The following is a 19,747-nucleotide window of genomic DNA, read 5'->3' as shown; positions in this document are numbered from 1 at the left end:
ACCTGCGACCGTAGCGGTCACGCGGTTCCAGACTGTAGCGCCTAGAACCGCTAGGCCACAACGGCGGCACATACTGGTCGGAATACGCATTATTTGAAGTTAACTCCAGTAAACGACGTACGGGCACATATACAAAAACCGGCCCTCTACATAGCAATTATGACTGTTACAGAACTAGAAAGGAAAGAAGGAAGATTAGAGTATAACATCCCGTCGACATCGAGATGATTATAGACAGAACACAAGGATGGGGAAGGAAATCGGTCTTGTCCTTTCAAAGGAACCACCCCAGCTTTGCCTTCAGCAGTTTAGGGAAGTCACGGAAAACTTAAATCGGGATGGCCAGGCGGGGATTTGAACCGTGTTCTGCCGAATTCACTAAACCAGAGTCGTATTCGAGTAAACAAGCGTTAGAATCGCTGCCCATAATTAGCTTTTCTGTGGCTTTCTTAAATTACTCGAAAGAAATGTTCGGACGGTATTCGACGAAAACTTACACCCTAAAATTGGAGGGCCTCACGTGTACACTGAGTAGTGTTCTGGATTCACATAATGTTTGAAAATCCCTGAAGGAAAAGAGCTTTCAAGCTTAACTTAGAGGTATCAATGAAATGTCTCCAGTTTTCGAAAATGTGTACAATTATAAAAAATGCTATCAGACCATTTACAGCATTGAGCGCAAAGAGGTTGTTTTCCGTTTCAAAGAATGGTGTTAATTCTGGCTTTCGATGTCTGGAGAAATTTCATATTTTTTTCCAAGATATTCCACTGCTGAAACCTGGAGCCAAGTAGTTCGGCCTTGCTTTTTGATAGCTCCAGATTACGAAATAAATTAAGTAGTTCTTGAGAAATTTTATGAGGCTTACTGGCGAGATCAATTCTCGTGTATAATCTGGATCTTGTTGTAAAGACTCAGCCTGTTGTTTATATTCACTCTCCACGTCTTCATCAGATTCTAGAATACAGCATTCATGAGGGATAGGAACAGGTACACCTTCTCCATATGATACTGGTCGTGTAGCTGATGTCAAAGTGGGGTATGTGATGGTCTGCTTTTTTTTTCTCTACATTCCATGTTTAAGAGGAGGCGCCATACAAAAATAACAGTCAGTGACATGATTTGATGGTTCTCGCCATGTCATGGGAACTGAGAGCGATAATGACTTTGCCGGCCATTGTGGCCGTGCGGTTATAGGCGCTTCAGTCTGGAACCGCGTGACCGCTACGGTCGCAGGTTCGAATCCTGCCTCGGGCATGGATGTGTATGATGTCCTTAGGTTAGTTAGGTTTAAGTAGTTCTAAGTTCTAGGGGACTGATGACCACAGATGTTAAGTCCCATAGTGCTCAGAGCTGTTTGAACCACTTGACAATGACTTTACAGCTTTGTTTAACCAACAACGCAGATTTACTGCACATTAGACCTAAATCTGGTGACCATGGTTTATCCTCAACTATTTTACAGTCAAAGTAATGCTAATATGCTGTCTTCAGTAATGAAGTCAATCCACGTTTCTGAGACGCAGTAGTCACTTCACCGCACACACAGCAAAAGTTATTTTCGCTGTCAATGCATTTCCGTGGTTTCTTACAGGTGAATTATCTGAAACGTAAATAAAATAAATATGCTAAAGAAAATTTAGTTTATGAATATGTATTTTGCAGCCTTGAAGATAAATAAAAGTCTGCGCTTGATTTCTTATTTACCTGCGATAATGTAACTTCAAACACAGAAAACTTATGAAAAAGAAGAGCAAATTCTTTCTCTAAGTGCAACAAAAGATAAGATCATGGCTTCTCTGGGACCAAAATATGGCATTTTCAGCGTCGAAAGTCTTTATTTGTAACAATAAAAATGACCAACAATGAATGGAAATTAACTATTTTTAACTCGGACAGATTTTGAGTTAAGACCAGGGAAACCAAATTTTTGTCTCTGCTGTAAACCGTTAGGTAGGCAACCTGGAACCGGAAATTCAAGTGACCGTTTTGGCCATTTAGTGATCTGCAGAAGTTGATGGCGAAATTCTGTAAGTAGAATTTTACTGTTACTTAACATAATGTGTCTTCGGGTCAAATTAGCGTATGCTACCTAATGTTTTACTCGAATTGGGCCTCTTTATAGACTAGACCGCTTCTGGTTTAACTCCCGGTTTTTCTAATAATGTTTCATTCAATCTGGGTGCTGTTGTTTCCGATCTTCTGACCACCTTCCTTCACTTTTCATTTTTGGTTTTATCTGCAGATGGGAATCTGAATGCTTCTTTCCAAACGTAGGTCTATCTCTGTTCAGAACATCGCATTCTTTAGTCGTTAACTCGTTTAGATCACCTCTGATTTCCTGGAGCCATTTGCACCAGGGAGATCTTTTCCAGTTGACATAAAAATTATCTTGCAGATGCTGTTTTCATTCATCCGAATCAGATGGTCGTAAAATATCAGTCCACATCTTTTCATCAATTTTTTTGTGCAGGTCTACGTTACTCCTGTTCATGTATTCAATGTTGTGTTTTATTGGCCCCAATATTTTTGTTGGCGTTTCCTCTCTTTACGAAACATATAGAAAAATTTAAATATCTAGGAGCATATACCGACGAAAATGAACTGGGCATGATAGAAAGTTCACAATACAACAAAACAGAAAAGTAATAGGGTGTATGAATTCCTTTTGTGGGACAAGAACATCTGTAATAACAATAATAAGAAAAGAGTGGGTAGGCTAATGGTTGAATCTGTTCTATGCTATGGGCCTGAACTATGCATTTTAAATGCTGACCTGGAAAGAAGAATAACAGCTATGGAAATGGATTATTTACGATTGATTGCCAGCATATCAAGAATCGAAAAGAAAACTAATGACGAAGTGAGAGCTCGAATAAAGGCAGGTGAAACATTGATAGACAAAACTGAAAGAAAATGTCTAAATGCTATGGGCATCTGTTGAATACGGAGGCTTCAAAGAAGGTAACAGGAATATAACAAAATGTTGTTATTAATTGATTTTTGTTTACATTTTCTATTTCTCCTGTCTTAGCCAAAAGCAGGCATTCGCCTGCGTATAAGCATTCTGGTTTTTACTACTCCTTAGCTGAGGGATTAGTGCGTGTGACTGCCATACACCGGGCCCGGGATCGATTCCCGGCCAGGTAGGAATTTTCTCCGCTCACGGACTGGGTGTTGTGTTGTCCTCATCATCATTTCATCATTATCGACTGGCAAGTCGCCCAGTAACGCGTCAACTGAACAGACTTGGAACTCGGCGGCTGAATTTCCCCGGGTGGAGACTCTCGGCCATCAATGCCATGATGCGATCATTTCATTTTTCACTGTAATATAATACAGCAACTTTGCTCGAAGGAATATAGATCTCTTACTATTCCCGTCCTTAATGAAAGGCCACCTTCATTTTCCGTTGGCCTGAGTTCATTAGCTTCCCTGTCACGGTCGTTCTTCGCTGTTACTTCACCAAGATATTTAAATTTATCGACTCTTTTAATTTTCCCGTAATCTGTGTTCATGACATTTGGAGCATCTTTTATACTCGTCGTATGTTTTGTTTTTACGTATAGTGAAATAGTAATATACACTCCTGGAAATTGAAATAAGAACACCGTGAATTCATTGTCCCAGGAAGGGGAAACTTTATTGACACATTCCTGGGGTCAGATACATCACATGATCACACTGACAGAACCACAGGCACATAGACACAGGCAACAGAGCATGCACAATGTCGGCACTAGTACAGTGTATATCCACCGTTCGCAGCAATGCAGGCTGCTATTCTCCCATGGAGACGATCGTAGAGATGCTGGATGTAGTCCTGTGGAACGGCTTGCCATGCCATTTCCACCTGGCGCCTCAGTTGGACCAGCGTTCGTGCTGGACGTGCAGACCGCGTGAGACGACGCTTCATCCAGTCCCAAACATGCTCAATGGGGGACAGATCCGGAGATCTTGCTGGCCAGGGTAGTTGACTTACACCTTCTAGAGCACGTTGGGTGGCACAGGATACATGCGGACGTGCATTGTCCTGTTGGAACAGCAAGTTCCCTTGCCGGTCTAGGAATGATAGAACGATGGGTTCGATGACGGTTTGGATGTACCGTGCACTATTCAGCGTCCCCTCGACGTTCACCAGTGGTGTACGGCCAGTGTAGGAGATCGCTCCCCACACCATGATGCCGGGTGTTGGCCCTGTGTGCCTCGGTCGTATGCAGTCCTGATTGTGGCGCTCACCTGCACGGCGCCAAACACGCATACGACCATCATTGGCACCAAGGCAGAAGCGACTCTCATCGCTGAAGACGACACGTCTCCATTCGTCCCTCCATTCACGCCTCTCGCGACACCACTGGAGGCGGGCTGCACGATGTTGGGGCGTGAGCGGAAGACGGCCTAACGGTGTGCGGGACTGTAGCCCAGCTTCATGGAGACGGTTGCGATTGGTCCTCGTCCATACCCCAGGAGCAACAGTGTCCCTAATTTGCTGGGAAGTGGCGGTGCGGTCCTCTACGGCACTGCGTAGGATCCTACGGTCTTGGCGTGCATCCGTGCGTCGCTGCGGTCCGGTCCCAGGTCGACGGGCACGTGCACCTTCCGCCGACCACTGGCGACAACATCGATGTACTGTGGAGACCTCACGCCCCACGTGTTGAGCAATTCGGCGGTACGTCCACCCGGCCTCCCGCATGCCCACTATACGCCCTCGCTCAAAGTCCGTCAACTGCACATACGGTTCACGTCCACGCTGTCGCGGCATGCTGCCAGTGTTAAAGACTGCGATGGAGCTCCGTATGCCACGGCAAACTGGCTGACACTGACGGCGGCGGTGCACAAATGCTGCGCAGCTAGCGCCATTCGACGGCCAACACCGCGGTTCCTGGTGTGTCCGCTGTGCCGTGCGTGTGATCATTGCTTGTACAGCCCTCTCGCAGTGTCCGGAGCAAGAATGGTGGGACTGACAGACCGGTGTCAATGTGTTCTTTTTTCCATTTCCAGGAGTGTACATATTATACTTGTTTTTCTAAAGTATAGTGTATGTAAACAAACATGAAATTAGAACGGAAAGGGCTTGAAGTGCACATAGACAAAGGCCTCGTCTTTCGCGGACAACGGTCTTAAAATTAGGTATGCGGTCACACCAAGCGCGATGTCTTAAACTGGCGGCAAGTTTCGCGTCCGCTAAATTCGCGCGCTGACCTAGTAATTTCCGCCGGAGTGACTCAATTCGACACATTCTGCGCGTTCTGCCCTGGTTTCCGGAGCGTCGCCAAGACCGGCGTGATGAAGTCATTGCGTGACTTACTGTCGTTTCGCCATCGTATTTCGCGTCAGCGACTGCTACTAATTAGACACGCCGTTAAGGAATGCTGCAGCCAGCATCTATTCGTTCACACACTGAATCTTCGTGGTACCGATGCCCATCTTCAAGGAACTATCGAGCTTCCAGATTTCATTCCATCACTCCTATTGCAAATACTGATCCCTTCCACCTTCCTCAATTAACACGCTTTGTAGTTTTAAGAAAGCTGCGAATTGAAGAGAAACTAGACTGGTGCCTTTGTTTTTACGACATTCTTACGATACACGTTGTTGCTAACTGCCCGAAGACTGGTTTCATGGAACTCTCCACGCACGTCTGTCTTGTGCAAGTCTATTCCCATCCGCATAACTACTGCACCCGACATCCATTTGAAGCTGCTAACTGTATTCCAGCTTTGTTCTCTCTCTAGAATTCTCCCTCGCCACTATCCACCCAAACAGACACACATCTATCTCGCTCCATTATCAAATTGACCATTCCTTCAAGCTTCAGAATACGAACTATCAAACGATCCCTTCTTTCACTGTAGTTGTGCCATAAATTTCTTGTCTCGACATTTAGTTTCAGTAGCTCTTTCTTTATTATCTGACCTACACACCTAACCTTCAGCATTCTTGTAGCATCACGTTTATTTTGCTTCTTGTCTGTACTGTTTGTCGTCCACGGTTCACCTCCGTACAAGGCTACTCTTCAGATAAACTTTTCAGAAAATATTTCCTATTACTTAACTTTATCGTGAGGAAAAGGTGAAAAAACAGCAAAATCACATGCCATAGAACAGGGTTTGCTGAATACCCCAAGACTAGGTTTCCACGTCTTTAACAATTTCTTGTTCAGAAGGATCAATTATTAACACCTAAAGTGAATAACATTATACACATATTAAAATTAGGTACCTACTGAAGTGACAAAAGCGTGGGATAGCGATATGCAAACACACAGCTGGCGGTAGGATCGCGCACACAAGATATAAAAGGGCGGTGCATCGTTGGAGGTGATATCTCTATTCAGGCGTTTCATGTGAAAAGGTTTTCGACGTGATTATGGCCGCATGACGGGTATTAATAGGTTGAACGCGGAATAGTAGTTGGTGCCAGACGCATGGGACATTCCATTTCGGCAATCGTTAGGGAATTCAGTATTTCGAGATCCACAGTGACAAGAATGTGCCGAGAATACCAAATTTCAGGCATTACCTCTCACCGCGTACAACGGAATGGCTGACGGCCTTCATAGACCGAGAGCAACGGCGTTTTGCGTCCAGTTGTCAGTGATTATAGACAAGTAACAGCAGAAATCAATGTGGAATGTACGAGGAACATCTCCGTTAGGACAGTGCGGTGAAATTTGGCGTTAATGGGCTGTGGCAGCAGACGACTGATGCAAGTGCTTTCGCTAACAGCACGACGTTGCCTACAGCGTCTCTTTGGGATCCTGACCATATCGGTTGCACCCTAGACGACTGGAAAACCGTGGTCTGCTCAGATGGATCCCGATTTCAGCTGGTAAGAGCTGATGGTAGGGTTCGAGTGTGGTGCCGAACCCAGGAAGCCCGAGGCACTGTGCAAGCTGGTGGTGGCTCCATAATGTCGTGGGCTGTGTTTACATGGACTGGGCTGAGTCCTCTGGTCCAACTGAACCGATCACTGACTGGAAATGGTTATGTTCGGCTACCTGGAGACCAGTTGCAGCCATTCATGGACTTCATGTTCCCAAACAACCGGGCCACAACTGTTCGTGGTTGGTTTGAAGAACATTCTTGACAATTCGAGTGAATGTTGTGGCCGCCCAGATCGCCCGATATGAAACCCATGAAACATTTATGGGACGTAATAGAGAGGTCAGTTCGTGCACAGAATCCTGCACTGGCAATACATTCCTAATTACGGATGGCTGTAGAGGCAAAAGGGCTCAATATTTTTGCAGGGGGCTTGCTACGACTTGTTGAGTCCATGTCACGTCGAGTTACTGTACTACGCCAGGCAAGAGGAAGATCGACACGGTATTAAGGGTATTCCGTGACTTTTTTCACCTCAGTCTAAGGCAAAAGTAAGAGGAAATCACACCTATTGGTTACAACATGTTGTAAAGGTACGTCAAATATGTAGCCAAAAGGCACAAATGTAAATCAACTTCACCTCCGTAACAATAAAACCACGAAATAGAAAGTGCTTCACAAATGCAAGTAGTAAACTGACATCGCGCTGATGACTCTCGAATTGAGGATGGTTTAGGACGCGAGAGGGACGTAATGTACACGCAGGATAAATGCGTACAAGGGAAAGAATTGCATTGAAATGACTAGAAAATGACTACAATATTAAAATATTGATATGAGGAAATGGAGGCACAGTGCCCGTATGCTAGTATAAAAAGACAAACATACAGCGACTTGTAAATAGTCTTCACGGGTTTGCCGCCGGATCACGTTGTGCAAATTCTACAATATTTCCTCGGAGTAACTCATCTACATCTGCATCCATACTCGGCAAGCCACCTGACGGTGTATGGCGGAGGGTAGTTTGGGTACCTCTATCGGTTCTCCCTTCTATTCCAGTCTTGTATTGATAGAGGAAAGAAAGATTGTCGGTATGCCTCTGTGTGGGCTCTAATCTCTCTGATTTTATCCTCATGGTCTCTTCACGAGATATACGTAGGAGGGAGCAATATATTGCTTGACACCTCAGTGAAGGTATGTTCTCGAAACTTCAACAAAAGCCAGTACCGAGCTACTGAGCGTCTCTCCTACAGAGTCTTCCACTGGAGTTTATCTATCATCTCCGTAACGCTTTCGCGATTACTAAATGATCCTGTAACGAAGCGCGCTGCTCTCTGTTGGATCTTCTCTATCTCTTCTATCAACCCTATCTGGTACGGATCCCACACTGCAGAGCAGTATTCAAGCAGTGGGCGAACAAGCGTACTGTAACCTACTTCCTTTGTTTTCGGACTGCATTTCCTTAGGATTCTCCCAATGAATATCAGTCTGGCATCTGCTGTACCGACGATCAACTTTATATGATCATTCCATTTTAAATCACTCCTAATGCCTACTCCCAGACATCTGTACGACATCTTCAGGTGGTTCAACCTTGCTGGTGGCTAGGTACGACTGACGGTATCCGAACGTCGACGCCCCGTTTCTAGAACACGCACGCAAACAATGCACAGGCGCGGAATCAATGGCATAAGTCAAATATAAAATAACCTGAGATACATCACATTTGTAAGTGATAAAGGTGGAGAAGAGGGAGCGAATAAGTGAAATGACGAATGATGAAAAACACGGGGGGGGGGGGCAGAAGGGGGACATGATATTAGTTACCTACATGGTGATCGTCACCATAAATTCGTACGACTAATGTTTTCTAATCATTTCAGAGTGATTCTTTCCCTAATTTGTGCGCGTTTATTCCGCGCATACATGTACTGCCCTCTCGTGTCCTAAATTTTCCTCAATTCAAGAGACATGAGCTTGACGTCACTAGTGGCACTTGCGAAGCACTTTCTAATGACAGTCAGCACGATATTTTGTGGTTTTGATATTACGGAAGTGAGTTTGGTTTTCATTTGTGTCTTATGGCCATATATATTTAACGTGCCTACATAACATCATGCAACCAAAAAGTATAAAAATTCTTTGTCAAGTCAGTGATTTGTTTTTACCTTTGCCTTATATAGTGTTAACCATTTCAGATATTAATCATTGATACTTCTGAAGAAGACGTTTTGAAAGGCGTCGAAACCTAGGTCATGGTGCTTTGTTCTAATGTCTAATGCAATTGATTTGGTTGTTTTTTCATCTTTTCCTGAGGAAGAATACATTACAGTTGCTTCCTCCAGCCATGTTCAAGATTTTAAAAACTTAAATTTATATCAAGCGTTAACCTTTCAAACGCACTGGCTACAATTTTATACATTAAATTTTACTGTCTCTCTCCCTCCCTCCCTTCCCCCCCCCCCCCACCACCCCTCTCTCTCTCGGATGCTACAGAAATATTTTTCCCCAATGGAAACTTCATGTACACATTCGTGAATATCATGTACAAGTGCTGCCAATTATTGGGCTTCACTATAAAAATAGCAACAAGTCAATGTAGCAGTGCCCAGCAGCTTATGACCGTCAGGATGGACGGAAGTGGTTGATTAGTTATATTTCACTGTACAAATGAATATTATTATTGTTATTTTACATGGGAAGCCAACGGCCTTGCCGCAATGATAACACCGGTTCCCGTCAGATCACCGAAGTTAAGCGCTTTCGGGATGGGCTAACACCTGAATGGGTGACCATCCCGTCTGCTGAGCGCTGTTGGCAAGCGCGGTTCACCCAGCCCCTGTGAGGCAAACTGAGGAGCTACTTGATTGAGAATTAGCGGCACCGGTCTCGTAAACTGACACACGGCCGGGAGAGCGGTGTGCTGACCACATGCCCCTCCATCATTAAAATATCGTTCACTAGCATTACAGCATAAAAAAAAACTTTCCTTCCTTCAGAAACAAAATCAGGTCTGAAAGTACTTCTCTTGCCACTGCCAGTCTACATTTTATATCATCTTTGCCGCACGAGGTAGCCGCGCGGTCTTAGCCGCCTTGCCACGGTTCGCGCGGCTCCCCCTGTCGGAGGTTCGAGTCCCCCCTCGAACCTTAACGTAAGTTAGTTTAAGTTAAATTAAGTAGTGTGTAAACCTAGGGACCAATGACCTCAGCAGTTTGGTCCCATAGGAACTTACCACAAATTTCCAAAAAAATATCATCTTTACTTCAGCCATTGTCAACTACTTTGTTGCCCAAGACGCCATTTGGTTTCGAATTGCATTTGACAGGGACTTTGTTAACTTTATTCGGCTGTCGAAAACTATATTGAATCCTTAAAAGGGCGTGATCCGACAGTGTGGTAATTACGCTCTTGACGTATTTAGTTCAACCGTCTTTCGGAGCACGGTTGAATACAGACAGCCACACTGCATCATTTGTACAGGTGTGAACGGTGACACCGCAGGCCAACACAGAAACCTGAGTTGGGCAATTTTCATGTTCTACCGGCAGATCGCCGTCCCGTTACGTGTCATACTGTGACGACACTTACCCTGTCACGAAGACCGTTTAGTTCCACTATAGTCTGTTATATGGTCAATGGAAGTTGTTAATGTGGTCGAAGGGTCGTCGTCCTTTAGACCCCGTTGTGTCTTCATCTGCGCCCGCTAACTACATTGGCCAGCGTCCAGCGGTGAAAGTGCAATTCCTCGAAATGTCACTCCCAACAAGACCCTTTTGTACCTCTCTTTGTGCTGTAAAACCCGGTGCAGTGTCTCCACACTGCGAGCGAACACCGTGCCTAACGCAATGTTAGTGTATTCATTTCACAGACGACGGGCTTAACAGTTCCCAGCAGTCGTTCGTATTAACGCCCCGTAATCATATCCTTTCAAATGCTAAGAACAGGCTTCACATCGGCCGGGGTCTCGCTTTAATGCACTTTCACGCCATGCGTTACTCAATCCCTCGAACGTTTCAGGACAAGGGAAGCAGCTGTGAGTAGCAACTCAACAGAAACATCCAGGAAAATTTCTTAACTTCTCTGGAATTTTAAGGGACGTTTAGAAGCCTTAAATAAACTGAGATACCCAACAGATGTGAAAATTACCGAACTATCAGTTTAATAAGCCACAACTGCAAAATACTAACACGAATTCTTTACAGACGAATGGAAAAACTGGTAGAAGCCGACTTCGGGGAAGATCAGTTTGGATTCCGTAGAAATGTTGGAACACGTGAGGCAATACTGGCCCTGCGACTTATCTTAGAAAATAGATTAAGGAAAGGCAAACCTACGTTTCTAGCATTTTGTAGACTTAGAGAAGCTTTTGACAATGTTGACTGGAATACTCTCTTTCAAATTCTGAACGTGGCAGGGGTAAAATTCAGGGAGCGAAAGGCTATTTACAATTTGTACAGAAACCAGATGGCAGTTATAAGAGTCGAGGGGCATGAAAGGGCCTCTCCCCGATGTTATTCGATCTGTATATTGAGCAAGCAGTAAAGGAAACAAAAGAAAAATTCGGAGAAGGAATTAAAATCCATGGATAAGAAATAAAACTTTGAGGTTCGCCTATGACACTGTAATTCTATCAGAGGCAGCAAAGGACTTGGAAGAGCAGTTGAACGGAATGGACAGTGTCTTGAAAGGAGGATATAAGATGAACATCAACAAAAGCTAAACGAGGATAATGGAATGTAGTCGAATTACGTCGGGTGTTGCTGCCGCAATTAGATTAGGAAATGAGACACTTAAAGTAGTAAATGAGTTTTGCTATTTGGGGAGCAAAATAACTGATGATGTTCGAAGTAGAGAGGATATAAAATGTAGACTGGCAATGGCAAGGAAAGCGTTTCTGAAGAACAGAAATTTGTTAACAGCGAGTATAGATTTAAATGTCAGGAAGTCGTTTCTGAAAGTATTTGTATGGAGTGTAGCCTTGTATGGAAGTGAAACGTGGACGATAAATAGTTTAGACAAGAAGAGAATAGAAGCTTTCGAAATGTGGTGCTACAGAAGAATGCTGAAGATTAGATGGGTAGATCATATAACTAATGAGAAGGTACTGAAAAGAAATGGAGAGAAGCGAAATCTGTGGCGCAACTTCGCTAGAAGAAGGGATCAGTTGGTAGGGCATATTCTGGGACATCAAGGGATCACCTATTTAGTATTGGAGGGCAGCGCAGAGGGTAAAGATCGTAGAGGGAGACCAAGAGACGAATACGCTAAACAGATTCAGAAGGATGTAGGTTGCAGTAAGCACTGGGAGATGAAGAAGCTTGCACAGGATAGAGTAACATGGAAAGCTGCATCAAACCAGTCTCTGGACTGAAGACCACAACAACAACAACAACAACAACAACAACAACAACAACAACCCAACAAAACTGGAATCTTACAAAAATTGAAGAGTTTTCATGCTAAAGAGGCTACGTACCAGTTTTGCACAAGTCGTGTTTTCTACTTCGTTAGGTTGTACGGGAACAGGGCTTTTGCATTTACTGAGGTCCCAAAAGTATAAGGCAGCGATATGCATATGGTAATAGTATCGCGCACACATGGTATAAAAGTGCATTGGCGGAGCAGCCATTTGCGCACAGATGATTGATGTGAAAAGGTTTGACGTGATTTTTGCCGCCCGACGAGGATGAACAAACTTTGAACGCGGAATAGTAGGGAGCTAAACGCATCGGGCATTCCATTTCGGATATCTTTCGGGAATTCAATACTCTGAGATCCACAGTGATAAGAGAGTGCCGAGAACACCAGATTTCATTACCCCTCGCCACGGACAAAGCAGCGGCCGACGGCCTTCACTTAACGACCGAGAGCAGCGGCGTTTGCGTAGAGTTTTCATTGCTAACAGGCAAGCAACACTGCATGAAATAACCCCAAAAATGAATGTGGGACGTACGACGAAAGTATAAGTTAGGGCAGTGCGGCGAAATCTGGTGTTAATGCTTTATGGTAAGGGACGGCCGACGCAAGTGCCTTTGCTAACAGTACGACATCGCCTGCAGTGCCTCACGTGGGCTCGTGACCATGTCAGTTGCACCCTAGACTATTGGGGAACAGTGCCGTGATCAGATGAGTACCGATTTCAGTTGACAAGAGCTGATGGTAGGGTTCGACTGTAGCGTTGATCCCACGAAGCCATGGACCCAGATTGTCGAAAAGACACTGTGCAAGCTGGTGGTGGCCCCATAATGGTATGGGCTGTGCTGACATGGTTCATTGACTGGAAATGGTTACGTTCTACATCTACATCTACATTTATACTCCGCAAGCCACCCAACGGTGTGTGGCGGAGGGCACTTTACGTGCCACTGTCATTACCTCCCTTTTCTGTTCCAGTCGCGTATAGTTCGCGGGAAGAACGACTGTCTGAAAGCCTCCGTGCGTGCTCGAATCTCTCTAATTTTACATTCGTGATCTCCTCGGGAGGTATAAGTAGGGGGAAGCAATATATTCGATACCTCATCCAGAAACGCACCCTCTCGAAACCTGGCGAGCAAGCTACACCGCGATGCAGAGCGCCTCTCTAGCAGAGTCTGCCACTTGAGTTTGCTAAACATCTCCGTAACGCTATCACGGTTACCAAATAACCCTGTGACGAAACGCGCCGCTCTTCTTTGGATCTTCTCTATCTCCTCCGCCAACCCGATCTGGTACGGATCCTACACTGATGAGCAATACTCAAGTATAGGTCGAACGAGTGTTTTGTAAGCCACCTCCTTTGTTGATGGACTACATTTTCTAAGGACCCTCCCAATGAATCTCAACCTGGTACCCGCCTTACCAACAATTAATTTTATATGATCATTCCACTTCAAATCGTTCCGCACGCATACTTCCAGATATTTTACTGAAGTAACTGCTACCAGTGTTTGTTCCGCTATCATATAATCATACAATAAATGATCCTTCTTTCTATGCATTCGCAATACATTACATTTGTCTATGTTAAGGCTCAGTTGCCACTCCCTGCACCAAGTGCCTATCCGCTGCAGATCTTCCTGCATTTCGCTACAATTTTCTAATGCTGCAACTTCTCTGTATACTACAGCATCATCCGCGAAAAGCCACATGGGACTTCCGACACTATCTACTACGTCATTTATATATATTGTGAAAAGCAATGGTCCCATAACACTCCCCTGTGGCACGCCAGAGGTTACTTTAACGTCTGTAGACGTCTCTCCATTGAAAACAACATGCTGTGTTCTGTTTGCTAAAAACTCTTCAATCCAGCCACACAGCTGGTCTGATATTCCGTAGGCTCTTACTTTGTTTATCAGGCGACAGTGCGGAACTGTATCGAACGCCTTCCGGAAGTCAAGAAAAATAGCATCTACCTGGGAGCCTGTATCTAATATTTTCTGGGTCTCATGAACAAATAAAGCGAGTTGAGTCTCACATGATCGCTGTTTCCGGAATCCATGTGGGTTTCCAGAAATTACATGATACGCGAGCAAAAATCATGTTCTAAAATTCTACAACGTTCGGTTACTGAGAGACCATTTGCAGCCATCCACGGACTTCACGTTCCCAAGCAACGACGGAATTTCTATGGATGGCAATACGCCATGTTACCGCACCACCATTGTTCGTGATTGGTTTGGAGAACAGTCTGGAAAATTCGAGAGACCGATTTGGTCACCCATCGAATGTTTACGGGACATAATCGAGAGGTGAGATTGTACACGAAATCCTGCACCGCAGACACTTTCGCAATTATGGACAGCTTTAGCGGCAGCATGGCTCAATATTTCTGAAGAGGACTTCCGACGACATGTTGAGTCCATGGCACCTCAAGTTGCTGAACTATGCCGGAAAAAATGAGGTCCAGCACGATGATTGGAGGTATCTGATGACTTTTGTCTCCTCTTTGTATTAAACGGGCTATCTCTAACGATGGCTCATGTATGAGCTACGAAGGCCAGTAGATGGCATGAGAGATAACTCCTATCACTTATTCCGGCTAAATTGGGTAAATGCAGAATGTGTTACAGGAGTTTACTGTACTGGACATAGAGACTATACACTTCCACTTGCTCCTGCCGCTGCATAGCCTATCCCTTGAGTGTCTTTATTGGCAATATGAATAATTCAGCAAAGGAAAGTAACAGAAAAACTGCTAACTAAAAGAAACAGTCAGCATGACTTAGAGGGTGAGTGGTAAATCATATCATACACAGTGTAGAAAGGAATTACCGCGAAGATTAAACCAAACAATGAGCTAGGTTTTGAGGTTATCTTACTTTGTTTTTGGTTCTACTGTTTACACTTAGCATTTGTCTTATTGTCTGGCACTGTCGTTTCAGGATCCGTGTAAGAGTCACCTCGATTGCACGCCAGTTTCGCCCCAAATGAAGTGACGACTTTTTGAGCCATTGTATGCTAAAAATGAGCCAACTCAAGAGACGTTTCTAATGGGATTGATTCATGTCATGTCTGTGAATCGCAAACGGAATGGAATATTAACCGAGAAAATCCGCCGACAGAGCACGTCAATACATAATGCATCTCATGGTGCGGGAAATCATAAACGAGCCAGTAATCGTAAGATCATGGATATTTTTGTTATCAAAATAAAAAAAAAAAAAAAAAAAAACACTGAAATCTGCCCGCATCTCGTTGTCGTGCGGTAGCGTTCTCGCTTCCCACGCCCGGGTTCCCGGGTTCGATTCCCGGCGGGGTCAGGGATTTTCTCTGCCTCGTGATGGCTGGGTGTTGTGTGCTGTCCTTAGGTTAGTTAGGTTTAAGTAGTTCTAAGTTCTAGGGGACTGATGACAATAGCTGTTAAGTCCCATAGTGCTCAGAGCCATTTGAACCATTTTTTTTGAAAACTGAAATCTTGGCAACAAAGAAGAAGAATGATGGACAGCAAGCAGCTCATACGATCATTAGCACAACTAATATATATATGCCTCAGGGATTAAAATCACCACACCTGGGGTAAATCAGGTAAAAAAAGATTTGGAGAAATAGAAGGACGGGAAATGATTACAGTGTTGAAAAAAGGGTGGCGAAATGAAGGTTTCAAAACGATCACATTCACTGAGTTCACTGGTGCAAAAGCATTGTCTTCAGAGAAGAAAAGAGACCTCAGAAAGATGATGAAGTACCAACGCGAAGAGCACGAACAGTTTTACAGTAAATTGTCCCAAGACTGAACGGTATAATGGCTAATAGAGATAAAAATGTTACAAAACTTGTTAAATGCACTTCGCCATTTAAGCATTTCAGTGCAAATTTATTTAGAAATGTCAATGTTTATTTGTTATATTTGGATCATGTCAAGTGATAACTTGCTTCCCTTAAGTCAATAGGTAAGTGTTAATGGGGTATTGGTGCATATTTGTGCTACCGATATTTGAATAAAGTTTATTCTGATAACCACGATCGGAAGACTGGTTCGATTCAGCTCTCCATGCTGGTCTACCTAGTGCAAGCCTTTTCATCTCTGCATATCTAATCAAACTAACTCATTTTGAACGCCGGCCGGGATGGTCGAGCGGTTCTAGCCGCTACAGTCTGGAACTGCGCGACCGCTACGGTCGCAGGTTCGAATCCTGCCTCGGGCATGGATGTGTGTGATGTCCTTAGGTTAGTTAGGCTTAAGTAGTTATAAGTTCTAGGGGACTGATGACCTCAGAAGTTAAGTCCCATAGTGCTCAGAGCCATTTTAACCATTTTTGAAGTGGCACTAACTCCAAGCGGCTAGCAGCCGACACAGGCGTGCCATTCTCCACAATATCGAAAAATATGGTTAGAGTACGTAATACTGTTCAAATTTCGATGGCCACAGGCTTACAAGAATGCATCATAACGACAGAATATTGACTGTGTTGTGGAAACTGTCGTAAACATCACATTATGTCATTTGTTTCTCATTCAAATCGACATCTTGTTTTGGATTTTACGTTTCGGAATATAAAATGGAGTGTAGTACTACATTCTACAAATACATCTATACCAACATTCGTCATTTTTTCTGTTTTCCGTCGTTCCTTAGTTGCTTCAAAATTCATGGAGGTACGTTCTGTCTATGCAACTAATTGAAGGCAGTTTGTTTATTGCCATACGCGTTTCGCTTCCTTTATTCGTGATGATGCTTCACAAATAAAAGAAGCCCAACGGTATAGGAATAAACTGCCTGCAGTTAGCTGCACAGACGGAACACATCTCCAAGACCCCGAAAAATTATTTAAGAGAGTGTCAAAGAATAAAAACATGTATAGAATGTGTTGCAGCTCGCTCCTAGAGATCCAAATGATGAAGTAGCCTACTTCCCTATATGATACATCAGTGTTTTGGTTCATAAAAACAAAATTTAAAAAATCGCCCTTTCGAGATCGTGTGGCGAGTGCAGCTATGGAAGTTCGTTGTAGTTTATGACATGCATCTGACGAATCAAAATGTTTCATATATGGTGGTACAGTCTGAAAATATAGTGGCGGGAACCTTTCATCCCTGTCTACTGTTGTTAATGATTCGATCGCAGATAAATACTTGTGACATGCTAGAGTATAAAGACGATTGCTACTAGTTTCATTCGCAGTAATTTACGTTGTGCTCTTAGATTCCTGTTTGACCACACACTCGAAAACCGCTACGTACTCCGAAAAAAATGCTGAATTATTTGTGACAACAAGCAGTATAAATGTCAGTCATTTGTTTCACGCACAGTAATTTCATCCTTCATTTCTTAAACATATGAAATCACGAAATCGGAGATACACGTTACTGAGATAGCGCGCTCTCACGTGTAAATTACAACGAATATTTCAGGAAAATGCTTAACTCTGACGATTAATGAAGTCTCAGAATGTGTTGCAAATACGAGGAGGAAAAAAAATATTTTCGCATCCACCACGTATGCCCTTTGCCACGGCAGTTCGTCGTCCTACCAACTTCGCTACCACAACTCGCATGCTGTCGGTGCTTTACTTTATACAGGGTGTTACAAAAAGGTACGGCCAAACTTTCAGGAAACATTCCTCACACACAAGGAAAGAAAATATGTTATGTGGACATGTGTCCGGAAACGCTTACTTTCCATGTTAGAGCTCATTTTATTACTTCTCTTCAAATCACTTTAATCATGGAATGGAAACACACAGCAACAGAACGTACCAGCGTGACTTCAAATACTTTGTTACAGGAAATGTTCAAAATGTCCTCCGTTAGCGAGGACATATGCACCCAACGTCCGTCGCATGGAATCCCTGATGCGCTGATGCAGCCCTGGAGAATGGCGTATTGTATCACAGCCGTCCACAATACGAGCACGAAGAGTCTCTACATTTGGTACCGGGGTTGCGTAGACAAGAGCTTTCAAATGCCCCCATAAATGAAAGTCAAGAGGGTTGAGGTCAGGAGAGCGTGGAGGCCATGGATTTGGTCCGTCTCTACCAATCCATCGGTCACCGAATCTGTTGTTGAGAAGTGTACGAACACTTCGACTGAAATGTGCAGGAGCTCCATCGTGCATGAACCACATGTTGTGTCGTACTTGTAAAGGCACATGTTCTAGCAGCACAGGTAGAGTATCCCGTATGAAATCATGATAACGTGCTCCATTGAGCGTAGGTGGAAGAACATGCGGCCTAATCAAGACATCACCAACAATGCCTGCCCAAACGTTCACAGAAAGTCTGTGTTGATGACGTGATTGCACAATTGAGTGCGGATTCTCGTCAGCCCACCCATGTTGAGTGTGAAAATTTACAATTTGATCACGTTGAAATGAAGCCTCATCCGTAAAGAGAACATTTGCACTGAAATGAGGATTGACATATTGTTGGATGAACCATTCGCAGAAGTGTACCCGTGGAGGCCAATCAGCTGCTGATAGTGACTGCACAAGCTGTACATGGTACGGAAACAACTGGTTCTCCCGTAGCACTCTCCATACACTGACGTGGTCAACGCTACCTTGTACAGCAGCAACTTTCTGACGCTGACATTAGCGTTATCGTCAACTGCACGAATAATTGCCTCGTCCATTGCAGGTGTCCTCGCCGTTCTAGGTCTTCCCCAGTCGCGAGTTATTGGCTGGAATGTTCCGTGCTCCCTAAGACGCCGATAAATTGCTTCGAAAGTCTTCCTGTCGGGACACCTTGGTTCTGGAAATCTGTCTCGATACAAACCTACCACGCCACGGCTATTGCCCCGTGCTAATCCATACATCAAATGGGCATCTGCCAACTCCGCATTTGTAAACATTGCACTAACTGTAAAACCACGTTCGTGATGAACACTAACCTGTTGATGCTACGTACTGATGTGCTTGTTGCTAGTATCGTAGAGCAATGAGTCGCATGTCAACACAAGCACCGAAGTCAACATTACCTTCCTTCAATTAGGCCAACTGGCGGTGAATCGAGGAAGTACAGTACATACTGACGAAACTAAAATCAGCTCTAACATGGAAATTAAGCGTTTCCGACACATGCCCACATAACATCTTGTCTTTATTTGTGTGTGAGGAATGTTTCCTGAAAGTTTGGCCATACCTTTTTGTAACACCCTGTATAATTCCCTTCGAGGGAGACGCAGGCTGACTTCGTTGCCGAATGATGGTGTCGTAAGTAGGAAATGTATGAAATTTTGGAAAGTTTTCTCTATCAGACTTCATAAAATTCCTTTGCATTGTTACGTAAAAGTTTTAAACGCGGTTCGATAATTAATAAGTAAACCATTTGCGGATAAGGGTACGCGAAGTCACTAGTAATTTCAGCTACTATACGTAGGCAGATCCGATGTCTTGTTATTTAATGATCATTTAACTCTTAATTTCATAAAAATAACAGGTATGTTGAAAGAATATTGGATTAAATTTTTTTTTGATGTTGTAATCATTCACAGTAACAACCTA

This window comes from Schistocerca serialis, chromosome 7, assembly GCF_023864345.2.
Source record: "Schistocerca serialis cubense isolate TAMUIC-IGC-003099 chromosome 7, iqSchSeri2.2, whole genome shotgun sequence".
In the NCBI taxonomy this organism is placed as follows: domain Eukaryota; kingdom Metazoa; phylum Arthropoda; class Insecta; order Orthoptera; family Acrididae; genus Schistocerca; species Schistocerca serialis.
The sequence above is the reverse complement of the archived record's forward strand: the minus strand, read 5'-3'. Positions refer to the sequence as shown.